Raw genomic sequence first — 23474 nt, forward strand, 5'->3', positions numbered from 1 at the left:
ATAAATTTTATTTGATTTTTTAATAGACAAATAATAATTTCAACTGTTAAAACAACATTGTGGAGAAAGGTACATTGTAATGTGACAATTAATTTGAGAACTGCATACTTCAATGATTTACCCATAACTAAGAGTGTCTATATTTTTTATTTATTTATTAAAAATACCATCCTCTATTTTATAAAGACCACGGTTCCAATCTTCTAGTACTTGCAAATAAAACTATTTCAAACCATTTTGGTAAATAATTTTTTAATTATAATTCAATTATTATAATAATATCATCATAAGATTAATATTGTGGAGAAAGGTACATTGTTATGTGACAATTAATTTGAGAACTGCATACTTCAATGATTTACCCATAACTAAGAGTGTCTATATTTTTTATTTATTTACTAAAAATACCATCCTCTATTTTATAAAGACCACGGTTCCAATCTTCTAATACTTGCAAATAAAACTATTTCAAAACATTTTGGTAAATAATTTTTTAATTATAATTCAATTATTATAATAATATCATCATAAAATTAATATCAATATTTACATTATATTGTTAAATAATAAATATATTAATAATTATATTTATTTAGAAAATTATTACTAATTGTTATAAATATTAAAATAATATGTTAATTAAATTATAATCTACATTACATATTAATTATTATGAAATTAAAAAAAGTTAATTATTTGATATAATGAACGATAATTAATTTTTCAAAACAAATTTCTTAAAATAATATAATTTTTTTTTATCTATATTTATGACAATTCAAATTATATAAATAAAATTAATTATAAATTATAAATTTTCAACTCTTTTTCATTATTCTCTATAAATACTAACATGGAAATATTGTAATAATTGTTCAACTAAAAATCATATTTATATTAAAAAATATTTCTTATTAATAATATTATGTAATTATAATTGATAATTTCATCTATATATTAATTTGTTAATAATCAATTGAAATTGACATATTTGTTATTTATATAATATATATTATATGTTAATAAATTTATTATATAATTATATTTATTATTTATTATTGAGATATATTCTTAATTATTAAATATTAAATTAATTAATAATTAATCAGATGAATTTATTTTATTATTAATGGTAAATTATTATTTTTTAATTTTTAAATATTAATGTTAAAAATTATCATATTATATCAATGTTATATCATAATATTAAATCAATTCTATAATAATTAACTAGATTTATTTAGTTATGATTAATGCTGATTTTCTTATATTTTTATATTAATATATAAAATTTATATTCACAATTATTCTATTATATCAATATTATAAGGCAAGTACTCGCCTAAGTGGCACTTGATAAAAGTTATAATTATTTAATATCAATATATATGATTTTATGATGTTTATATTATAAAATTATATTATTGTCTTAAATATTTTGTAATATGAATTAAAAAACTTAATTAGATTGTAACATTTTTTTTTTTCATATTTGATATGTATGATTGATGAAACTTAAAAAAAAAAAATTAAACATAAAACATTTTACATAAAATTCTTGATAAATTAAATATTTTTCCATGATTTATACCATTTTTATTAAAATATAAAATAAAAGACATTTATATGATCAAACTCATAAAATTTTCATGCAAAAATATAAATAACCATCAAATTCTAACCTGCATCCTATAATCTTGGCCATCTAATTTCTAAATCAACTCTCACCTTTTATTTCTTAACATTACTCTTCCCATCCACCATGATCGTTAAGATCAACTCTGCCACCACCTATTTCTTAACATAGCTCTTCCCATCCAATTCCACCATAATCTCCACAATCTAATTTCTGCCATATTCTGCATTTATAACCCTTGAAAGAAGAGTTATAACATGAATCTCTGCCATATAGTTTGGCGAACTTCGACAGTATAATATCATCTATATATCTAAGGCAGAGCAAATGGAGCATGTTGTTCCATATCGTATGTATATAAGTGGCGAATCTGAGAAGAATACTGTTTGGAGGCATGGAGCTCCTCCTCATTATACACGAGTCAACACGCTCTTTGAACATACACGAACTAAGGTCTCTTTACTCTGATTATTATCAGATTCCTGAGAATATATATATAATTTTCTCTTAGAAGTTTGGATGAAGATAATGAAAGATTCTAAAATGTTGAATTCACTGTGTATTATATTCTTTGCAGTATTTAAGATTTTCTTTAATAGATTGTACAATTCCATATATTTACCAAGGTTTATATTAGGTAAGGCAATGCTCCTTACAGAAGTAAAATTTGAAAGACTAAAAATTTTAGGAAAACCCATACTTATTAAAGTTCTAAAAAAATCTCAGCAAAATCTAGGAAATCCCGCTCCATGAGATCACAGCCATACACTTTTACAAAAATAATTATTTTTACATATCTTATCATGAAAATTGCGAACATGTTTGTGCAGGTGTGGCCTAAAGGTTCCTTGGAAGAGACGGTCCAAAACCTAGTGAAAACATGGGAAATGGAACTTTTCCATAAGACTCAAATCCATGACTTCAAAACAATTGATCCTGACAACTTCTCACTCAGGTTAATGGTAATAACTCTTGTTTTACTGTTACTTTCTATCATAAACAAACAGTTGATACTTATATTAATTGGTCTGTTTGCAGGCAGGCCAGCTTTATCAGCAAAGGAGACACTAGAACTGGGAAGTTACAATGCATTAATGCAATCTTCCTTACCAGAGGAGCTTCAGTATTACAAGGCTTCTAAGGAAACATTTGAGTCCTCTCATGACTATTTCAAACTGTATTTCCAGGAGGATTTTCTTGGGAAGTTGTGGAGGTGTACACAGGGCCTCCTGTTGTGAACTTCAAATTCAGGCATTGGGGTGTCATGGAAGGACCCTTCAAAGCCCATGCTCCAACTGGACAAACAGTTCAATTCATTGGAATAGCCATTGCTAAGGTTATTACCATCTAACTAGTTCATATAAAGTATAAATTTCCAAATGAAAAATGGATATAGATCCTTCTCCATGAATTGTTGTGTTTGATCAGACCCATTTTTATGAGTTTCTAACTTCTGAAAATTTATTACAGGTGGATGAAAAGTTGAGAATGGTGGATTTAGAAGTATATTATGACCCTGCAGAGCTCTGTGGAGGACTTATGAAAGGACCATTTGACATAAATTATGGAGAGTATAAGACGGGGATTCAGGGCTGCCCTTTTCGCTCCAACTAGACTGCAGTTTTTTACAGATTCATAGCTTTTATAGGTTGAATAAAGATATTCTGCTTATATATTTGAATGTATGAAGAGTTCCATACTATTTTAAATTAATAATATATTTGTCTAAAATATTGTATAAGATAAAGTGATTTTAAGATTTTCTATTCATTTGTTTATGTTTTTTTTCTAATCAAATTTTTAAGCTTTAATTGTTTTTTAATGATATTATTTAATGTATAATTTATAAGAATATCCTTGTTTTCAATATGTTATATATAAATTTGTTATATTTTTAAATTAATCATAAACTTATTTAAAATATTTAAAATTTGAGAAAAAAAATAATTTAGGCTATCATGATGCATATATAGATACACACAATCAGATATATAGATCTAGACTAATAATGATAGTTGGAATACATAAATTAGATAATTTGAAATTGATATTTTACTAAAGTAATTGTGACAAGTACAAAATAACTTACATAATCTAAAATTTATTAATATATGCTAGTTTTGCAATCATGGATTAATCCTCTAACTTGAAACTTGACCCAATGTAATTGTCTAATTCTATTGTTTAACATGAACATAACTAACCTTCATTTGTATTTGAGCTTTTTTTTTTTTGATTTAGGGCTGAAAATATTTTAAAATACCTTTATGAACCCAATAATATATCATAGGAGAACATCTTTTCATAGGCAATCCACATAAATATGTGTTTAATATTGAGCAACACTCTTTATACGGATATTATATCATCTGCACATCCGCAACTTGAAGCAAGAAGTAGAACTGAGGCTTGCAGGCACCGTCGGAGTACCTTGGCATCTATGTGGAGGAGTTAATCTCCTCCACTTGGTTTGCTTTTCTCCCACTTGCTTCCTTTTTACTCCATCTTTCATTTATTCTGCTCTGCAAAATTTATTACATCTAACTCCACCTTCCACCCACCTCGTGTGATACTAACCCTGGGTCACCATGGAGCCGGAGTCAGACGGATTTAGTGTTAATAACCCTAAAACCATCCCACAAACATTACTAGCCCTAGCAAAGTCATCCGTTGAGACCGTTGCCCCGCCTGCAAATGGAGTCCTATCATCGACGCACTTCCTTACGACTCCTGCAGACGAAGGACCCAGTAAGGATGGTAAGTCCCCTTGCAATACTTTGGATCCTTTCTGCATTTTGCCAAACATTGAAATGTTGAATGAAATTGCTTTAGAAAAGCATAGGTTATGTGGCACTACCATCTTTTTTGCATGTGTTGATGCTCAAAAATGCCCACCGAGGAAATTTGTAGATGACTGGTTTCACAACCTATGGAATCTCAAACTAGGGCTTAAAATCACGTTTTGTAGACAAATACAGAGAGGTCTCTTTCTCATTTCCTTTAATTTGCATAATGCCCAATTGGAAGCACTTAAACGTCAGTACTAGATGGTTGGGAATACCTCCTTTCGAGCCCTAGCCTAGTCTCCAGAGGTAGTTAATGAGGAAGTCCTTGCATTATCCTTGCCCAGGTGGGTCATCGTCAAGGATGTCCCCCCTTTTTTGTGGCGCTTCCTTCCCCAATTATTGGAACCATTTGGCAAAGTTATTCAAATAGATGAAACTGCTCGGTTGGTGCCCAATCTAGATGCAAGAATGCTTGTCTCAATCAAGCCCAAAATTGACATTCCACCATCCTTAAATTTATATATCAATGGAGACACATTCGTCTGCCCGATTGAAATGCTTGGAGGGTTGAATGCATGTTTTCTCTACAAGAAAGAAGGGCATATTCGTAAAAATTGCCCAATTATTAATCATAGGAAGCAAAAACATAACTCAGGGGAAACTACTGAAAACCCTAAAATAGTTAATGATCTTCAATCTCCCCCTCCCCACTCTGCTAACGAGAGGTCCGCAGATTCTGATCCCACTCCTAATAAGGTTAACCCTCTCAAGCCCGATTTTGCACCTGTAGCACCCGAAGTCCTCATCCCTGTTTCCGACCCCTCTCAAAATCTTGCAGAAACCCCCTCGGATGGTTTTCAACTTGTTTCTTCAAGGAAAAGAAGACGTAAAGTTACCCCTCTTAATGCCCTGAGTCTTAGCCACTCCTCCAATAACCATTTGGCCTCTGCTCTTAAACCCCAAGACCCTGATCCATCACCTATTAATTCTGTGATTAGAAATATGGTTAAAAACCTGGAAAACCCCAATCGTGGGGAGGATGGTGCGAGCATTAGTAATAACCCTGCAATGATGCTCAGTTCTGATACCCCCATTCAATCGGTTTCCTCTTCACTTGTAGGGCTTATTCCTAACACTAACACCATCATTCCCTCGACTACATCTACACTCAAAGAACTAGAGGACAATCATATTATAGAAGTTATCTATGCTAATAAGGGTCTAGAGGAAATTAGAACTCGCACTATGGTCCTTGGCTTTCCAGGCTCCTAGTTGTCTGGGTGCGACATAGTAGGAAATATAGATAGTAGAGCTGAACTTCCTGAAACTAGTGAAGATGATGAGGACTTTATGAAAGAGCACTCCCTAAATAAAAAAAAAGGTAGGCCTGTGGGCTCCAAAAACAAGAAGAAATATGGGGACCAAAAACGGTCTCCCTACCAGCCCCCCCCAAATCCCCCACTTTGATGAAATATATATCTTGAAACATTTGAGGCCTTGAGTCACTTAACAGGAAATTTGTGATTAAATTATTTTTGGATCATCATAAAAACTTAGATTTTCTGATATTACAAGAACTTAAATCTGTTGGATTCTCCGTCGACACCACACTTGACTTCATCTAGAGAGATGCAATCAAAGTCTATACCAACCACCCGTGAGGAAAAGGAGCAGTTGGTCTTCTTATCACCCCTAAATGGACAATGTACCTCAAGTAAAGGGACCTCCCCCTATAATAGAGTAGCTTGGGTTACCCTAGATATTAAGGGTTCTTGCTTTGGCATATGTTCCATTTATGCATCCAATGATTATAAGGAAAGAACTTCCCTCTGGAATTGGCTAACCTCCCTCCCAAATATCCCTTGGATCATGGTGGGGATTTTAATATGATTGAATCTCATAATGACAAGGCTGGGGGTCTTCCGTTTGAATAAAAAAACTCAAAAAGACCTCATTGGGAAAGATTGAAGCAACACTTTCAATTGTTTGACCCCCTGAAAGGTACTAAAACTAACACCCCTAACCTATGGCACACCTGGTGCAACTTTCAACAAAACACTAATAGGATCTACTCCAGGCTAGATAGATTCTATGCTAATAAGGACTTTTTCTCCTTTTCCCCCAATCAGTTTGGGAATACGGTTGCAGTCTTACCAACTACCCTATATGACCACTTCCCTAGTCTAGCCATCATTAACATTAGGAAATCCATCACCCCTAGCCATCCTCATTATAAGAAATTCTTGCTTAACACCTCCTTGCTGCAAGATGAGGATGTCCTAAATGCCATCAAACTAATTAGACTCTTCAACTTGCAGCCACATTTCCCCCAATCCCACATGCTCAGATGGCAGAGGAACATTTCCTCCTAGCAGAGTCTTCTCCAAACCATTGGGCAGAAAAAAGAAAAGGATTTTAGATTCATAGAAAAAACTCTTACCCATCGGCTTCACTCCCTAGAACATGAAATTCAACTCCCGCCTTCTTCCCCTATCCTGGCCAAGAAGGTCTCTGAGGCTAGAGATATTCTCAGGAAGCACCAACAAGTTAAAATCAAAGGTGCCTTCATCTGAGCCCGCAACCACTGGCTCCAGTTTGGTGATAAGGGCTCCCAAATATTCTTTAAAATGCTTAAACAAAAATAGACCAGGGAGAAAATAGATAGAATAACTGTTGATGATAAGGAACTCTTGGATATAAATGACATCAAAGAAGCCTTTGAACTATTTTACAAAACCTTGTTTACCTCTTAGGATAATGAGTCCTCAATAGAGGCCTGTACCAAATGTAGAACAATTATTCCTAATAGAATCTCTGAGGACGAAGCCAACCTCCTCAAAGCTAGGATAACCGTGCAAGAAATCAAGGATGCCATTAAGTCTCTCAAGGATAGCAAGGCCCCAGGCCCGGATGGGCTTCCTGCTGAATTCTACAAAACTAACAATAACTAGATCTTGAATGACCTATTGGACATCTACGATGAAGCCCTTGCCACTGGCACCCTGGGGGAGTTCATAAATAGGGGTATTATTAAGCTTGTACCAAAGGAAGGGGACAGAGCCCTAATTAAAAATTGGAGACCAATTACCCTCCTCAACGTCTCCTACAAAATCCTGGCCAAAGCCTTAGCCTCTCGCCTTGAGAAGATCCTCCCCAAATTCATCTGCTCCACCCAAATAGGCTTCATTAGAGGTAGATACATCTTGGAGAATCTTGTAACAAGTTGGGAGTCCATGGAGTGGGCCAGAACCTCAAACCAAGATACCGCCATGTTCCTTGTCGACTTTGAGAAAGCGTATGATAGGGTGGAGTGGGACTTCATCCTCTGATGCTCTCAGCCTTTGGCTTTCCTAGAGAATTCTATAACTATGTCCAAATCCTCCTCAAGGATTCTTCCGCCTTGATTGAAGTCAATGGGACCCTTTCCTAGCCTATTCCCCTGTCCAGATCAATTAGGCAAGGCTGCCCCCTTGCCCCTGCTCTGTTTGTCATTGCTTCTGATGCCCTGTTTTATCTCCTTAGAGATGACACCCTATCCCCCCATGTCCAAGGCATTACTATGCCTGACAACTCTGAACTAATCAACATCTAGTTTGTTGATGACACCTCGCTCTTCCTGAAACTCTCAAAGCACAATATTGATTCCCTTAATAAAAAACTTGACATTTTTGGTAGAGCTTCAGGAGCTTGAATATCTAACACCAAATCCATTCTACTTGGATGGAAAGATAATCCTCCATACTGGCTTCACCAGTTTGGCTATGCGTGGGGAGGACCTAATAAATTAGTCTATTACCTTGGCGTTCCCTTCTCTATATCTCCCTCTCTTAAGGACATGTGGGGCTAGGTCAAGGGTAAGATAGACAGTAAACTCAACACGTGGGACAATAGGGTCCTCTCCCTTGTTGGCAGGATTCAAGTCTGCCAAACGATCCTATCCGCATACAACATATACTACTCCTCGGTATGGATGTTCAGCAATTACCAAGTCTTTGAAATCCAAAAGGCCATCAGGGTCTGATGGGAAGGGTAAAAGGAAAGCTCACGTGGTCAAGTGGTCATGGTGCCACTTGGATAAAAAGCTGGGTGGGCTGGGCCTCAAGGATCTTAGGATGCAAGGTATCTCACTTGCTGCCAAATGGATTTTTCACTCATTGGAAGGTCAAGAACCTTGGAAAATCCTCATTAGAAACAACATAAAAAATGGTGTTCCTAAAAAGGCCAAAACTTGGAAAGCCCTCCCCTTTAGTGACTTAATTGCAGGTGGTTTCCCTATGTCTGTCCAAGGCACCTAGGTGTTTAAATCCATCTGGAAATCTTGGGAGCATGTGCGTGGTCTCATTAACAACTCGAGCTTCAATTGTGACAATACCCTCCAGGGTGAAAGGTCAATATGGGGGAACTTGCATCATAACTCCAAACCCCTTGCCTTAACCCAAGGTTGCTCTGCTAAGCTCTGGAATAATAAAGGAATCAAGTACATTATGGATATTCTAGAACATGATAATCTTATCAGCTAGGAGGCTCTTAGTACTAAATATGATCTCCCTGCTTTGCATAAGAAGACATACAATATGATTAAAACTGCTTGTGCTCCCCTTGATCTCCCAAAGAATACCCAAGTAGATGCCCATAGTTACCTAACACTCCTTTGGAAGGATGACTCCACCCTCCCTTAGATCAAAGCCAAATCTATCTATACCTTGCTCAATAGTGTCACCGCTATAATTGAACATATCAACACTCTGTGGTATGTAAATCATACCTCGCATACTTGGCAGAAAACGCTTGAGAAGCTCTCGCGGTCCCCCATCCCCCCTAATATCAAATGTTTCAGATGGCAATTTATGTTAGATAGATTACTGACTAGGAATAAATGAGTTGCATATGACCGGTGTTCTATCTATAGAAAACCTAAGACTACGCATCACATCTTCTTTTACTGTCCCTTTGCTAGAGAAGTGTGGCTTCTGTTTGGAATTGCTATCACATAATCTATTTTCACTTATGATATAGTTACTGGTTTTATTCATGGACTGAGGAAGGATACTAATCTAGTGTGGCGAATTTTATCTTCTTACATTCTCTAGTTTATTTGGAAACTTAGAAATGAGGAGAAGTTCCAAGGTATTACAAGGGAACGTACTGAGTTTTTTAAAAAACTCACACATTACAAAATTGTTGTGCAGATTTGTTTTCTTATGAACCTCAAGAGAAACAAGCTACTACAATTTTTGAAGGATGGCAGAGCAACCATGTTTGTCTATGAGATGCAAGACGGCTACGAATGGGCTAGGCTCACTAAGAACCAAGTCTCCTTTGACAAGGCAGTGAAGAAACTGATAAAGGATCTACAGGACAGCAGCCCCCCTCCCTTCAATAGGATTGAGATGTGCTCCCAGATCCTAGCAAGAAATAAGGTGGTCTGGATGGAAGGAGAACAAGGCTAGACCACATGGATGGAGGACCTGGATGAGGTTCTCCAATAGGGATTTACTCTGATATATCTCCTTTTTTGAGTATAAGAGATAATTGTATATAACCCTCTCTCTGGCTCCTCATTTTGGCAGTTGAGGCCTTGCCCCCCATCCCGTAGTCTTGTATAAACATTTGGTCTAACTTTTTTTTTGGACTCTCGATATCTAATATAAAAAATAAAAAAAACACTCTTTATACAATGTATGTGCTCCAAGATGATAGTGCAAATCTAAAATCCTTTTAGTGTACCAAAGTAGAGTACTTAATGAAAATCATAAAACTCAAAATGATTAGTGAATAAGATGTGAAAAATAAATTCTTTGAATACATTTAATACAAAGATATAGAAATATATTGGAAACAATGCATGTCTAGTCATCTATAGGTGGGAGTTTACCAAAATTTCAATTTTAATAAAAAATGCAAACAATTATATTTAGTTAACCTTATGTGAGTCAACAAAAATTTTAATTTTAAATTTTGATTTAGTATGTTTCAAATTTATGATTCTATGTCAATCTTATGATTGCACAAATGACCCTAGGCATAAAAGAGGGCCAAACTAGCATGGAAATTATGTAAATGGAAGCATGAGTGTGTAGATGTAATAAATCTATCAATAAAGTGTACATAATCAAATATCTAATATAAAATGGCACCAATTATAAATATATAGGAAAGTGTGTAATTGATAAGTAGGCGACATTGAATAAGGGACTTGACCCTCCATAAAAGGTAGATGGATATCAATCTAAGAGCATAATGTTAATTAGTTTTTTCATCCTCTATCATACTTGATATTTAAATGCACTGGTTAATATAATTGATTATTTTCCTCTTAATTCATTTTTATCATTTGGGATTTTTGGGTTTGGATGAAGGAAAAAATCTATAATTTGAAAGTCTCATTGAACAATTCCCTTGTTATATGTCTTTCCTAGTTATACTTTGGTATATGCATAGATTATCTAGCACATTCACTTATCCCTCATCAAGGTCTTCAAGCCCCCATAACTAACATTCCCAATAGATATTTAACCATCCATGATTTCCTTAAAGGGAAAAAACAATAATGATAGAATATTTAGATTGAAAAGCATTATGGTGCATTATGGCTTGTTTGTATCTAAAACGAGTGCATTATATTGTATGGTGGACCATGTTTATCAACAATTTCTATTAAGATTTTCTTAATTATTTCATTAGTATCTCATATTATCCTTTGTCTAAAGGATAATATGGTATCAAAACCATTTTTTGTATGTGGAATTATTCTAATTTAATATATTTATCTTTCTTTTATATATGGTTATTAGTTACAATTATAAGTTGTAACCTGAACCTAGAAATAAGACTATGCATTAGAAAGTTATAGATATCAATAGCTATGGTGGCCTTTAAAGGTATTTCTTCAACCCATTCCATAAAATAGCCAATAATAATAAATGCATGTCACCTTGCCTAGAAAATTGAGAAGCCTCCATATAGAAAATAATCATTGTGACAAAGCTCATGTGCATGTGCATGCTTTATATTACTATGTATTTGGCATGCAGTGTCTTAATATCACCAATAAACTAAGGGAGGAGGGGATATGGGTGAACCAATATATGCAAAATCTCAACTTCAAATCTAAATTATCATTAGTAGCATTTATAGATCTTACTTTATCATTAAAACAACTATCCAAATGATAATATAAAAACATGTTCACACAATTGAAAACCATACTAACTTGGAAATCGAGAAGTGAAAAACCATAGTGAAAATAGTTGATGGGATCTACTACCCAAATCCATCCTCATAAGAAAAGAAGAATATATAACCAATTAAATTTGTTGCAAACAACCTACATGAGACACCAATCCCCTAATCCAAATTCTAAGCACCAACTCAATATGTGAGACACCAATCCCACAAAAATACAAGATATATGAAATGGGGACCTTGAGGGTTGTATACTTAGATAATTTTTGATATTATCAACATAAAAACTTCCTCACTTAGTGCATCTGATCTTTAGATGAAATTGTACACAATGATTAAGATGCTACTCACAGAACATCACCCATATACTCACACATCAATCAAACCTTTTGAATATTACAATAGAGGACACACTAGGAATGAACCTAGATCAACTATTTATATGTGTTATAAATATTATTACATTCACATGTTGGCCTATACTAAGATTAATACATTTTCAAGTTGGCCACAAGAAAAAACCTTCACCAAACATGTAATAGGCCAAGTCTACACATTACTCTAGGAGAAGGTACTACATGCTATGTGTTACCCAATACATATTCCATTTACCTCAATGTACATCAACACCTCTATTTCCTCTAGGAACATGTTGCAATCCTCTAGCACATCACATCATAACACCAACTCAATTGATCAATAAGCACAATGAATAATTTATCATTTCTAATTTTTTTGTATACTGAATCTTATCCACTAAAACCCTAGAATATGAAACTTAATTCTCAATTTTAATTTACTTCCAAATCATACACCATAACTCTTAACTACCAAAACATGTTGAACCAAACATCGTGCTAGTACAACTAAATACACATTTTGATCCTGAATAACAAACCTTAGAGGTATATCATAGATACCACTCGACAACACTGAATAAGATATACAATTAGGAACTACTCAATCTAGAGCATAATGATAATATTAAGAGAGATATTCTAAATAGCTTGCCAATCCAGAACCTAAATGCTCAATCATGTCATGTCAGAAGCACCTACACTCAAATTTCACTAATCTACTAATATCTTTGACATCGCCTTTGACAATCCTTTGACATTAATGAAACCACAATGTTCAACAATCCTCCCTATTTTTCATTGATGGAAAAAAAAAAAAGTTGTTAGTACATCAACACAATCAAACCATATAGGATCTCCCCTTGTGATGTACAACTGATGTTGTATGTGTTACTACTTATTAAGTTTCCATTAGTTTTATATCCAAAGTCATTCTATATACTCTAGTCGGTTACCTCTATTGAAACATTCAGTCGGTATGCACAGAACAGTCGGTTAAAGAAGAAAGTATTCATAGAACCTAGTATAGAACGAGTTGTCTACCGAGTATCATTATATGTCTACTGAGCAACAATAATGATACACCGAGTTGGTATACACTGAGTGAAACGCGTTACCAGATTCACTAAACCTAGACACACATGTGGAAACGTGTTACAAGATCGAGGAACATAGAACCGTTATCACATTGGAAATTGCACCTAAGCATTGTGCATGATTTTGAGGTCATCTAACCAATGAAATATTTTGTATGGTTATTCATTCGATAAATCATGTTTGTAAGATCGAAGCAATGAATTAGATCACCGACATAAGAGATCTATTTATACAGCATAGATTAAGGATAAAAGTGTGATAGAAAGAGAGATATAGAGGTGTATGAAGCAAGACATGTGTGATACATAAGAAAGCACTGAGTGTTATGACTATTACAGAGACATAGAGGTCACCGAGAAGGATTTCAGAGATCAGTCAAAGAATAGAGTAAATAGAAGGGTATACCAAGTTATTCTATAGGTTATTGAGGTATGCTATAAGCAAGGTAATCTCACTTTGAGCACATAGAATCTGCTATAACATTTCAGATGTAAAGTTGTAGATATTTGTAATGATTTATTGTAATATTTTGAAGTTGTAAGAGAAACCTTTAACAGGGTAAAAGACTCTAACAAAGTCTATAAATTGTAAAGCCTTTAACCAGGTGCAACATTTAGAATAAGTGTTGTAAAATCCTTTAGCAAGGTAGATCAAAGATCTTAATACTTCTAACAGGGTAAGCTATCAGAAATAGCTGAACATGTAGCTCTAACCGAGTACCCTTTATTATTGCAGTGGTGAAGTTGTGGGTGCCATCCCCACCGTAGTTTTTCTCTCTAACCAAGAGTTTTTGCATTACCAAAATATATGAGTTATGGAGTGAATCATGTATGATTATTATTTATTTGTTTTAGCTTTATGTTATGTTGCAGCATTTTTTGGTTTATGCATAATAGTAAAGATATTGTTGTTATAAGGTTTTGAAGTACTGATTCACCCCTCCCCTCTTAGTACATTAGCTTTCCATATTGGGCCTAACAATTGGTATCCAAAGTTTAGTCTTGGAAAAGTGTTTAACAGCCTAAAGAGAAAGATCTTATCAATGGAAGGCTATAAACAATCTTAGAGAATTGTGTATCTACAAGAAGAGTTGGATCATGCTAATCAAGTGATTGCAGACATGCAAAGACAAATGCAAAATCATTGAAAGTGAGAAGAAGATTATCTAATGATTTGCAGGACTCTCAAGAGTTAGTGGAACAAATTGAAACATCATCTGAGAATAGTATATCTGAAGAAACTGAAGAGATGATTGGACAACTGAAAGAAAAGAACAAAGCACTGACTGATCAGCTAAAAGCAATGAAAAGAGGACATGAACATTTCAGCACACAGATGACTGAAAATCTTGATGCATTAAGGACAACTGAAGATAAAGTAAGAGATCTAGAAAGAGAAAAACAACAGCTTGAAGCATTAGTATCTGAAAAGAATGATTAAATCACAAGGTTGACTGGGATACAAAGTAATCTGTCAGATCAATTAGGTTATGCACATCATGAAGCAAATCTGAAGGATGATGAGAATCAAGCATTGAAACTTGAAGTATCAAGGTTGACCAATGAACTTGAAACATAAAAGAAATCCAAGGAAACACTAAAAAGGAGTTACGAAGCATCAAATATGTTGGATGAGCAACTGAATACAAGAAGACCCAACAAAGATGCAGGACTCGGTTACAAAGGAAAAGACTCTACCAAGAAGGGAATTCACACTACCGAGAGAGGAGAATCATCAAAGCAAGCTAGAAATAAGAAGAATATCAAAGGAAAGAAGCCTATTCGCAACTACTATGGAAATCAAGGTCATACTACTAACTTGTGCCAAATCAGAAAAGGTAAGCAACCGAATGTCACTAAGTCTAATGGTTATTGTTACAATTGCAATAAATATGGTCACACATCTAATCAATGTAGGACAAAGACTGTTAACAATTATCAGAAGGCAAAATTCAAAGGGTTTTGTAAAAACTGCAATAGTTATGGACATAGTACCGAGAAGTGTTGGCTTAAGAAAAAGAGCTATATGTGGTCTGCACACCGAGCAAATGCTAGAGGTTACCGAACTCACACAGATCCTTACCGATAGTATTCTGCAGTACCATGGGATTACAATACAAGGATATGGTGTGAATTTTGTGGAAGATATGGACATATAAGTGCCAACTGCTTTATAAGGTTTGGAATGAACAACCGAAGATCATGGAGAAATTCTGGTATGGCATGTTTTCATTGTCACAAAATTGGACACTTTGCTAGAGATTGCAGAGATCAACCTAGAGGAGATATTGAAGAAATAAAAGGCAAATTACAAATGATTTGGAAAAAGAAGGAAATTGTGTTAAATGAAGAAAGCACCTTACCTACCGAGTTAGGTGCATCTATTCCAAATTAATCGGTAAAGGTATGAAGGGATTGCATTCTCTCAAAAGTCAAATCTTAACAGTTCCTATTTGATCATGCACTTAATTCAGAATCTGCATAGTTAAAGATGCATTAGAAAATTTTATCAAGTCTTTTGGAATCTTGTCTAGTCAGTGAATACAGGAAGACTGGCTACTCGATGAAAGCATAGAAAGGAAGTGGTACAAAGTGTATTTAATATTTTTTAACCTAACTGCACAAAGCCTGATAAGGTATATTGTGTACTTAAAGCTATAGTGTGGTCATTTTTCACTCACCAAGTTTTCAAGAGAGCAGAGCAAAGCAATTCAAAGGCAATCAAACCACCTCCCGAGAAAATTCAAAGGTATTTACATCAATCACAATGCATTATCAAGATAGTTTACCGATCATATCAAGTTGTTATATTATTTGCTAAGTAGAAAGCATCTACCATTTGAAAGTCTTCAAACCCTAAGGATCATTTGTTGGTATTTATTTGAAATCTGCAATGGCACCTAAGATCCAGAATCCCGTTGTTGTTGAGAACATTGAAAAGCCCTCACTAAAATACTCTCTAACTCCCAAAATTGCATCTGAACCGGATGACAAAACTGCATTTTCACTCATTCTGGATAGAGTTTTACTAGTTGAGGATGTAAGATTCTTCACTAAGTGCTGAGTTGAAGAACTAGGTCATGTTGAGATCAAAGACACATATGATGAACTGTGTACCGATGGTAAAATGGATAGCAAATATGAACACATCAAAATCAAGGGATTGACCGAAGCCCTAACCTATCCCCATGTATTCAAACCCCAATGGGTTAAGATTGTTGTAAGTAGAGTTCATGATGACTTCATGTGGCTAGAAGAGCAACCATTTAAGATCACCAAGGAAATCATTCATTTGATCATTGGTTACCCTATTTATGATCATGCCCAAGCTCAAAAAATGATATCATAGAAGGAATTGATCAGTTTAACCAGAGTAGAATTTGATTGCAGGGGACTGAAATTGAACAATGTAGCAGATGCAAAGCTAAAGTTTGCCATTAGAGTAATAGGTTATTGTTTCTTCCAATCAGCAAGGGAAAATAGTGTACCCTGTGCAGCAGTAGACTTAGCTTATAAAATTGTGAAGAAAGGCATGAAAATTGATTTATGTGAGGTATTGTTGAAAAACCTATTTGAGAATCTCAATACCATAAGGAAGACAAAGAAGAACAATTTGGCGAACACACTAAAGTTTGGATCACTGTTAATATGCATATTTATCTATTTTGAGAAATTCTTTCCATCAGTCGGTAAAGTAGTTTGGGAGCTACACCGACCAATCACCCATCAAATCAATGACTTCATCAAGAAGCTAGGTGATAATTTTAATGATATTATGGATGATTATTTCAGCAAGTTTCAAGAGAAGATACATAATAGGTACCAAATTCCACCCAAGCTAGTAGAGAAATACAAGGATGACATATGTTTTGAAGTGGACACTGATTACTGCTATGTTAATCTTGTGGAACCAAGAACTCAATCTTTGCCACCTATGGTTTATGAGATTGATTTTGACATCACACATTAGAAGATAGATGCTTTTCTGACATTACTAAGGCATGCTACTGAGTTGAGGTATGGAACATATGAAGAAGTGAAGGAAAAAGTAAAAATGAGCATTGTAGTACCCAAGGCTACAAGGAAGGCAACAAAGATGATTAAGACATTAATGGAGAAATTTGGAGAAGGTTCTTCCTCCACACCTATCAAGGGCACTATAGTAATCACCGAAGAGGAATCTGAAGCCCAAGAGGCAGCCATAACACTGAGCACCGAATTGCCTAAGGGAAAAGTGTTGAAAAGAAAGAAATAAGATACATCAAAAGTATCACCAACTCCTCCAGCAAAGTGACCTAACACAAGAGCATTTGCAGCTTCACTGAGTAAGAAAACAAAGAGTGTTGCCACAACCAAGGTAACAAAAACTTACAAGAAATCTACTCGGAGACTCATTTTGACCAAAGAGTCTAGTGACACTGAATCTGAAGATGCAAGTAAATTTCAGATTCTCAAGAGTAAAAAGGTAAATGTACATAGTGTTGAAATTTTTTGTGCTAATCTGAAGCAATATGGTGGATTTGGAGCATTCAGATATGTTAAATATGAATCCAGATCTGATGATGAAAAGAGACAAATAGAAGAAGTTGTCATCTGTACACTATTGAAATTCCGATTGGCTCCATTGGAATTATCTAAATCTCTTCCAAATGAGTTATATTTGCATATTGACAATAGATGGAAGTATGCCATGGACTTAGAAAAATAGATGAGAGAAAGAAGTCTGGTACATCTTTTCCCAGACATGTCGGTAGATGAGATCACCGAACATCTGAAAAACTACCACACAAAATTCCTAGTCAAGCAAAGAGCTTTGAAATTGATGAATGGCCTTTACTTAGATGTAGAGAATGAGACCAAGGAAAAATGGTAGGAAATATTTTGCATCAAGAATGTTGGTGAACAAGCTAAAGTTGAAATAGTTGATGTCACCAAGCAAGTTCCTGATATCACCAAGCAAGACCCTACTGACACTATACAAGTAGATGAGGATATCATGGACACCGAGGCACTTGAACGGGAAATGATCGAAAGGAATGCATATGCCAAACTGGTATCCAGTGAGTCAGTTTTGGAGCAAGTTCAGCCCTATCCTCCAGTCACTCAGTCTACTTCAACCGAGGCCCCTCATGATACTGAACAAGGGATAGGAGGTCACAAATCTATAGAAGGAGAAACTGCTTCTCAGGCCACCGGGGAACAATCTTCACAAGCTCCTTCTAGCACTGAAAATGTTACATTTGAGACCCCAAGCACTAAAGCACCGAAGGACACAACAAAGGCTACATCAAAGGTTAAAGGAACTGACCAAAGTGTTGCCTCTACCGAGCAACCTATTGAGGGTCAACAAGCCTCACAAGCCATTGTTTTAGTTCAACCAATGAAAGGTAAAGAAAAGAAGATGAAAAAGCATAGTTTCAAATTAGATTTGTCAAAACCAATAGTGTTGCCCAATGTTGATATATCCAAATTAAAAGGGCAAGCACTCATTGAATTCGGTGAACTATGCAAAGCCAAAGCCAAACAGGAGAAGAAAATGGCTATTCAAAAGAAAAATAAAGTACTTCAGAAGGTGAAAGCACTCTTAACCGACATGCTACCTGAAGCTACAGTAACCAAAGATGCACCCATCCACATTCAACTGGATGAACCCCTAACCAAGATAGAGACATCTGGAGTAGATGCATCCGAATATTTGAGAAAGTTAAAAGACAAGGAGCTCATTGCAAAAATGATTGAAGAGGTACAGAAAGCTATTGCCATTGGCAAACTTAAACTTGTCAAGTTTATTGCAGAGTTGACCCCTCAACTCAAGCACATTCTTTATTTATTTTAGAAACTCTATACATTCTCTCTATTCCTTAAGGACATCAAAAATAAAATAGAAGCAATTGAGAAAGCGATCACCGATCTCTCTAATAAGTTGACCACTGAGCCACATTCCATTCAAAATTTTTATACCAAGCTACAATAGCTCATGGCTCAACAATTAGAACTAAGGAATGAAGAACACAAGATAAGGATGGACATAATGACACTTCGAACATTATTCCTTCCTCATCTTTCATCTGTCCAAGAGCAGATCAACAAAGCTACCTCCCTATCCACTCAACAAGAAGGAAGCACCTAAGATGGACTACTTTCACTATCAAGTGACATTACAGCTCAGAATTCACTTATGGATGGTGTTAAGGATGCCCTCTATGTCGCTCTCACCGATGCAAAGACAAAGTACAAATACATTTTTGACCAGTTGCCACCACCGAATGGTAACTAAGTTTAGATGTTTGTCAAAAAGGGGGTGTGAGTATCATATCAAAGTATAAAGGGGAATGTAGTACACAGGGGGAGTATACACTGAACAAAATAGAGTATTCAAATGTACAGTCAATTTTGACAGGGAATAGAGAATAGAGTAGTGAATCGAGCAGTTATCATAGAACATTGATCACCGAGCAAGCAAAACCAGAGTTTTGTACAGTATAGTGATATGGGGAGTATGTCTAAATATACTATTTCATTGACTAATGTATATACTATTTGTTTAGTCAAATTTTGCATGTATATAGATTTTTGAGTTATGACTTTGAAAGTAGTTTTGTCAAAAATCTCAACTAATGTCAAAAGGTGAGATTGTGTTGGCATTATGTGAATTGGTATGAGGACATAATGACATTGTATGTTGTCATTGATGTCAATCTGTTGAAGAGGTGAGAACTGGCATATGAGAGAACCGGTATCACTATGAACTGGCATGTGTGCCAAAGTGAAGTGGTGTGGTTGTTCAAAGGTGAACCAGCATATGGTTATGGGAACCGGAACATGGAAGCATTGTATGACTATCGGTTGGTAGTCTCAACTTTAGGGTTTCTGGTTGAAGTGCTTCAAGCCTGTGTGGCTCAATCGGTGACTTTGTGTGATGAGTTAGCATGATAACAAAGAATAGATCATGTTGCCACGTAAGCGTTGTGCGCATGAAGGATCCTACATGAAGGAGATTGTTCCTATCTACCTTGGGAGTGTGAGAAGTCTATAAAATAGTGATAACATGTGATGGGTTATCAGCCACCATAAAATTGGTGGAAATGGATGATGGAGAATTTCTTGAGATTTGATCAAGAACTGTTGCATTTAATGTTGTGTGCTCAATGATTAGGATTGAACCATTTGAATTCCTTAACCTAACAAGTTTAGGGTTTAGGGTTTATGCTACTAACCTATTTGTTTTCCTGTAAGGTCGATGTTGTGTCTCTTTCTAAGGTTGTTGGCAAACATTGTGTGTGAGTCTCCAAGAGAAGGGATACATGATTCTTGCCAGACCAAAAGGAGAGAAGTGATACCTGCAGAGTGTAAGTGTAGAAGGTGAAGAGGAGCTTAAGTGGATCTACATTGGCATTGAGTATTGTTACCATATCATTGTAATACCTATTGATCTCTAACCACCTCAACAGTTGGAAAATCCCTTAACAAGGTAGCCTTAACCAGCTTGCTGTAAATCCTTTAACAGGGTAATTCAAAGCTATTGAATTCGAAATCCTTTAGCTATTGAGTTCTTGAAATCCTCTAAGAAGGTAACCTTTAATAGGGTTTAACCCTTAACTGGGTATTGTAGCCATCCCTTAATCGGATGATCTCTAACAGGATCAGTTCCTAGCAAAACCTATTGTAATGTCTCTAACTAGACAAGGCTTCTAACAAAGTGAACTTCTAAAGAGTTCAAAAAAAGCTTGTGGGTATTCATCCCCACTGTGGTTTTTCTCAGTTGGGTTTCCACATGAAAAATATGTCTGTCATATGTGATGCTTTCCTATTGTTTGTCAAGCATATGATGACTCTTTGTTTTATGCCTGTCAATAAAACATGTTGAACTAGCTATTATTATGATCTAATGATAGATTACCTATTCATGCATAAGGGTGAAATGGTAGGGTAGTATTGAGTTGAGTGAAAAGCTAAGTGAGTAACCGGTTAATGTTTATCTCAGTCATTCTTAGCATTACCGGTTGCACTCTATTTCAAACCAGTGTCACTGTTTGCCAGTCATTTGAAGTGTCTGCTATCAGACTGGTTTAGGACTGTATTTTTGTCTGTACTGATTCACTCCCCCCTCTCAGTACCAAGTTAGTACTATCAGTTCATCATTGAGTTATCAATTGGTATCAAAGCATCCTTCAGGTCCTCTGTGCTATAAGCTTAACCACTTGAGGTAAAGATCCCAATCTAATGATGAAGAGGGAAGGTCCAAAGTTTAACAGAGAAAATTTTAGTATATGGAAAGACAGAATGAAGATATACATCAGAAGCATGGGTGCTCAACACTAGAGCTATGGTGAGAATGCCTATGTTGCTCCTACCGGTACTCTCACCGATGACCAAAAGAGAGAGATACAAGAGAATGGGCAAGTCATGGAAGCCCTAATTAGTAGTTTATTTGACATTGAGTTTATTGATGTCCAAGATAAGGAAAATCCCAAAGAGGTATGGGATCCTCTTGAAAATATCTATGGTGGTGATGAGCATGTAAAACAAGCTAAGGAAGAAAGCCTTAGAGGGAAATTTGAAGATATATAGATGGTTGAAGGTGAGACCATTCAATAGTATGGAATAAGAATCAAAACCGTTGTTGGAGATATTAAGAGTGCAGGTGGTAAAATAGAATATTCCACTGTGGTAAGCAAAGTCCTAAGATCCCTATTGCCAGTCTATGCAATAAGGGTTGTTGTTATTCAGGAGCTGAGATCAATAGACAAGACTAAGGTATCCCTAGACTCCATCATAGCAAAGTTGATAGCCTATGAGCTAAATAGTTTCGATGGCAGTATTCAAAAGACTAAATCAGCTTTTAAAGCTTCTATTGTACCATCCAAAAAAGGAAAAGAAGCTAGCACTAGTGGTGAACCAAGAAAGAGCAGAGAAATGGATGATGAGGAGATTTTGATGGCATTTGAAGCTCTCCTTGCCAAAAAACTTCCTAAAGGAACCGGAAAATACAAAGGTAAGCTACCTTTGAAATGCTTTACTTGTAACTGGATAGGACATATTGTTGTAAATTGTCCTAATGGCATCAACAAGGACAAATTGGAAAGGTTCAAGAAGTTCAAAGGAGGAAACCAGAGAAACTATTTTGTGGCAGTCGATGAAGGTGTCACAGATGAGGAATCTGAGGATGAAGAAAATGAAGATATTGTGTTTGTTGTTTTCAAAGAAGATGTGTCAGACAAGAAGGCTCGTGTCTCCCAATTTGATAATTCCAATGAGTGGATCATTGATAGTGGTTGTTCTCACCATATGACTGGTGACCGGAGCAAGTTTCTATCCTTGGAGGAGTATGATGGTGGTGTGGTTCACTTTGGAAATGATGCACCATGCATGGTCAAGGGTAGAGGGTCCATCTCTCTGAATGGAAAGAGTAGTGCTGACAATGTGTATTGGGTTGATGGTCTTAGACACAACCTTCTGAGTGTTGCCTAACCGAATGACAGTGGCCTCACTCTGGAATTCAAGAATGGAGTTTACAGAATCAAAGGAAAGAATGGTGAATTGGTGGCCACCAACATGCAGACCAAAGGTAACCTATTTCATTTGAATGCAAATATAAGTACATGTCTTATGGCTAAATTTGATGATAGATGGATATGGCATAGGAGACTCTGCCATGTAAACTTTGATAACATTGTGAAGGCTAGTAAGATCAAGGTAGTTAGAGGGTTGTCAGTGTTAAGCAAACTAGATAATACCTTGTGCAGAGAGTGTCAATTGGGGAAAATGTCTTCCTCAACCTTTAATGGTAAATCTTTCACTACTGACAATTTGCCTGATCTTGTGCATATTGATTTGTGTGGTCCTGTGAAAACTAGAAGTGTGTAGGGTGATAGGTACTTCATGATTCTCATTGATCACTACTCAAGAATGATGTGGGTCACATTCTTGAAAGACAAGTTTGAAGCCTTTGTAAAGTTCAAAGCTTTCAGAGCATTAGTGGAGAAGGAAAGCGGTAAAAGGATCAAGTGCCTAAGAACTGATCAAGGAGGGGAATTCACTTCCAGTGAATTAAACAAGTACTGTGAAGAACATGGCATCAATAGGAAATTGTCTACCCCCCAGTCTCCACAATAGAATGGCCTAGCAGAGAGTAATAACCGGACTGTGGTTGAAGCAGCTAGAACCATGTTGATTCAAGGAAATGTTGCTCACACCTTTTGGAGAGAAGTGGTGAGCACTATAGTCTACACAATGAACTGGGTACTCATCAAGAAAGGTAAGGATAAAACTCCTTATGAGTATTGGACCGATAAGACACCCGTGGTTAGCTACTTTAGAGTGTTTGGTAGCAAATGTTACATCAAGAGGAGTGAACACTAGAGAAAATTTGATGCAAAATGTGATGAGGGAATATTCCTAGGATATTCCACCA

General features: G+C 35.6%; 1 pseudogene; it reads left to right on the forward strand.

The window, feature by feature from the left end:
• The first annotated feature begins 1963 nt into the window (after positions 1–1963).
• Positions 1964–3250, forward strand: LOC131026864 (pathogen-related protein-like; annotated as a pseudogene).
• The last annotated feature ends 20224 nt before the right edge of the window (positions 3251–23474 follow it).

The sequence above is a fragment of the Cryptomeria japonica genome, chromosome 1 (assembly GCF_030272615.1).
Source record: "Cryptomeria japonica chromosome 1, Sugi_1.0, whole genome shotgun sequence".
Taxonomy (NCBI): domain Eukaryota; kingdom Viridiplantae; phylum Streptophyta; class Pinopsida; order Cupressales; family Cupressaceae; genus Cryptomeria; species Cryptomeria japonica.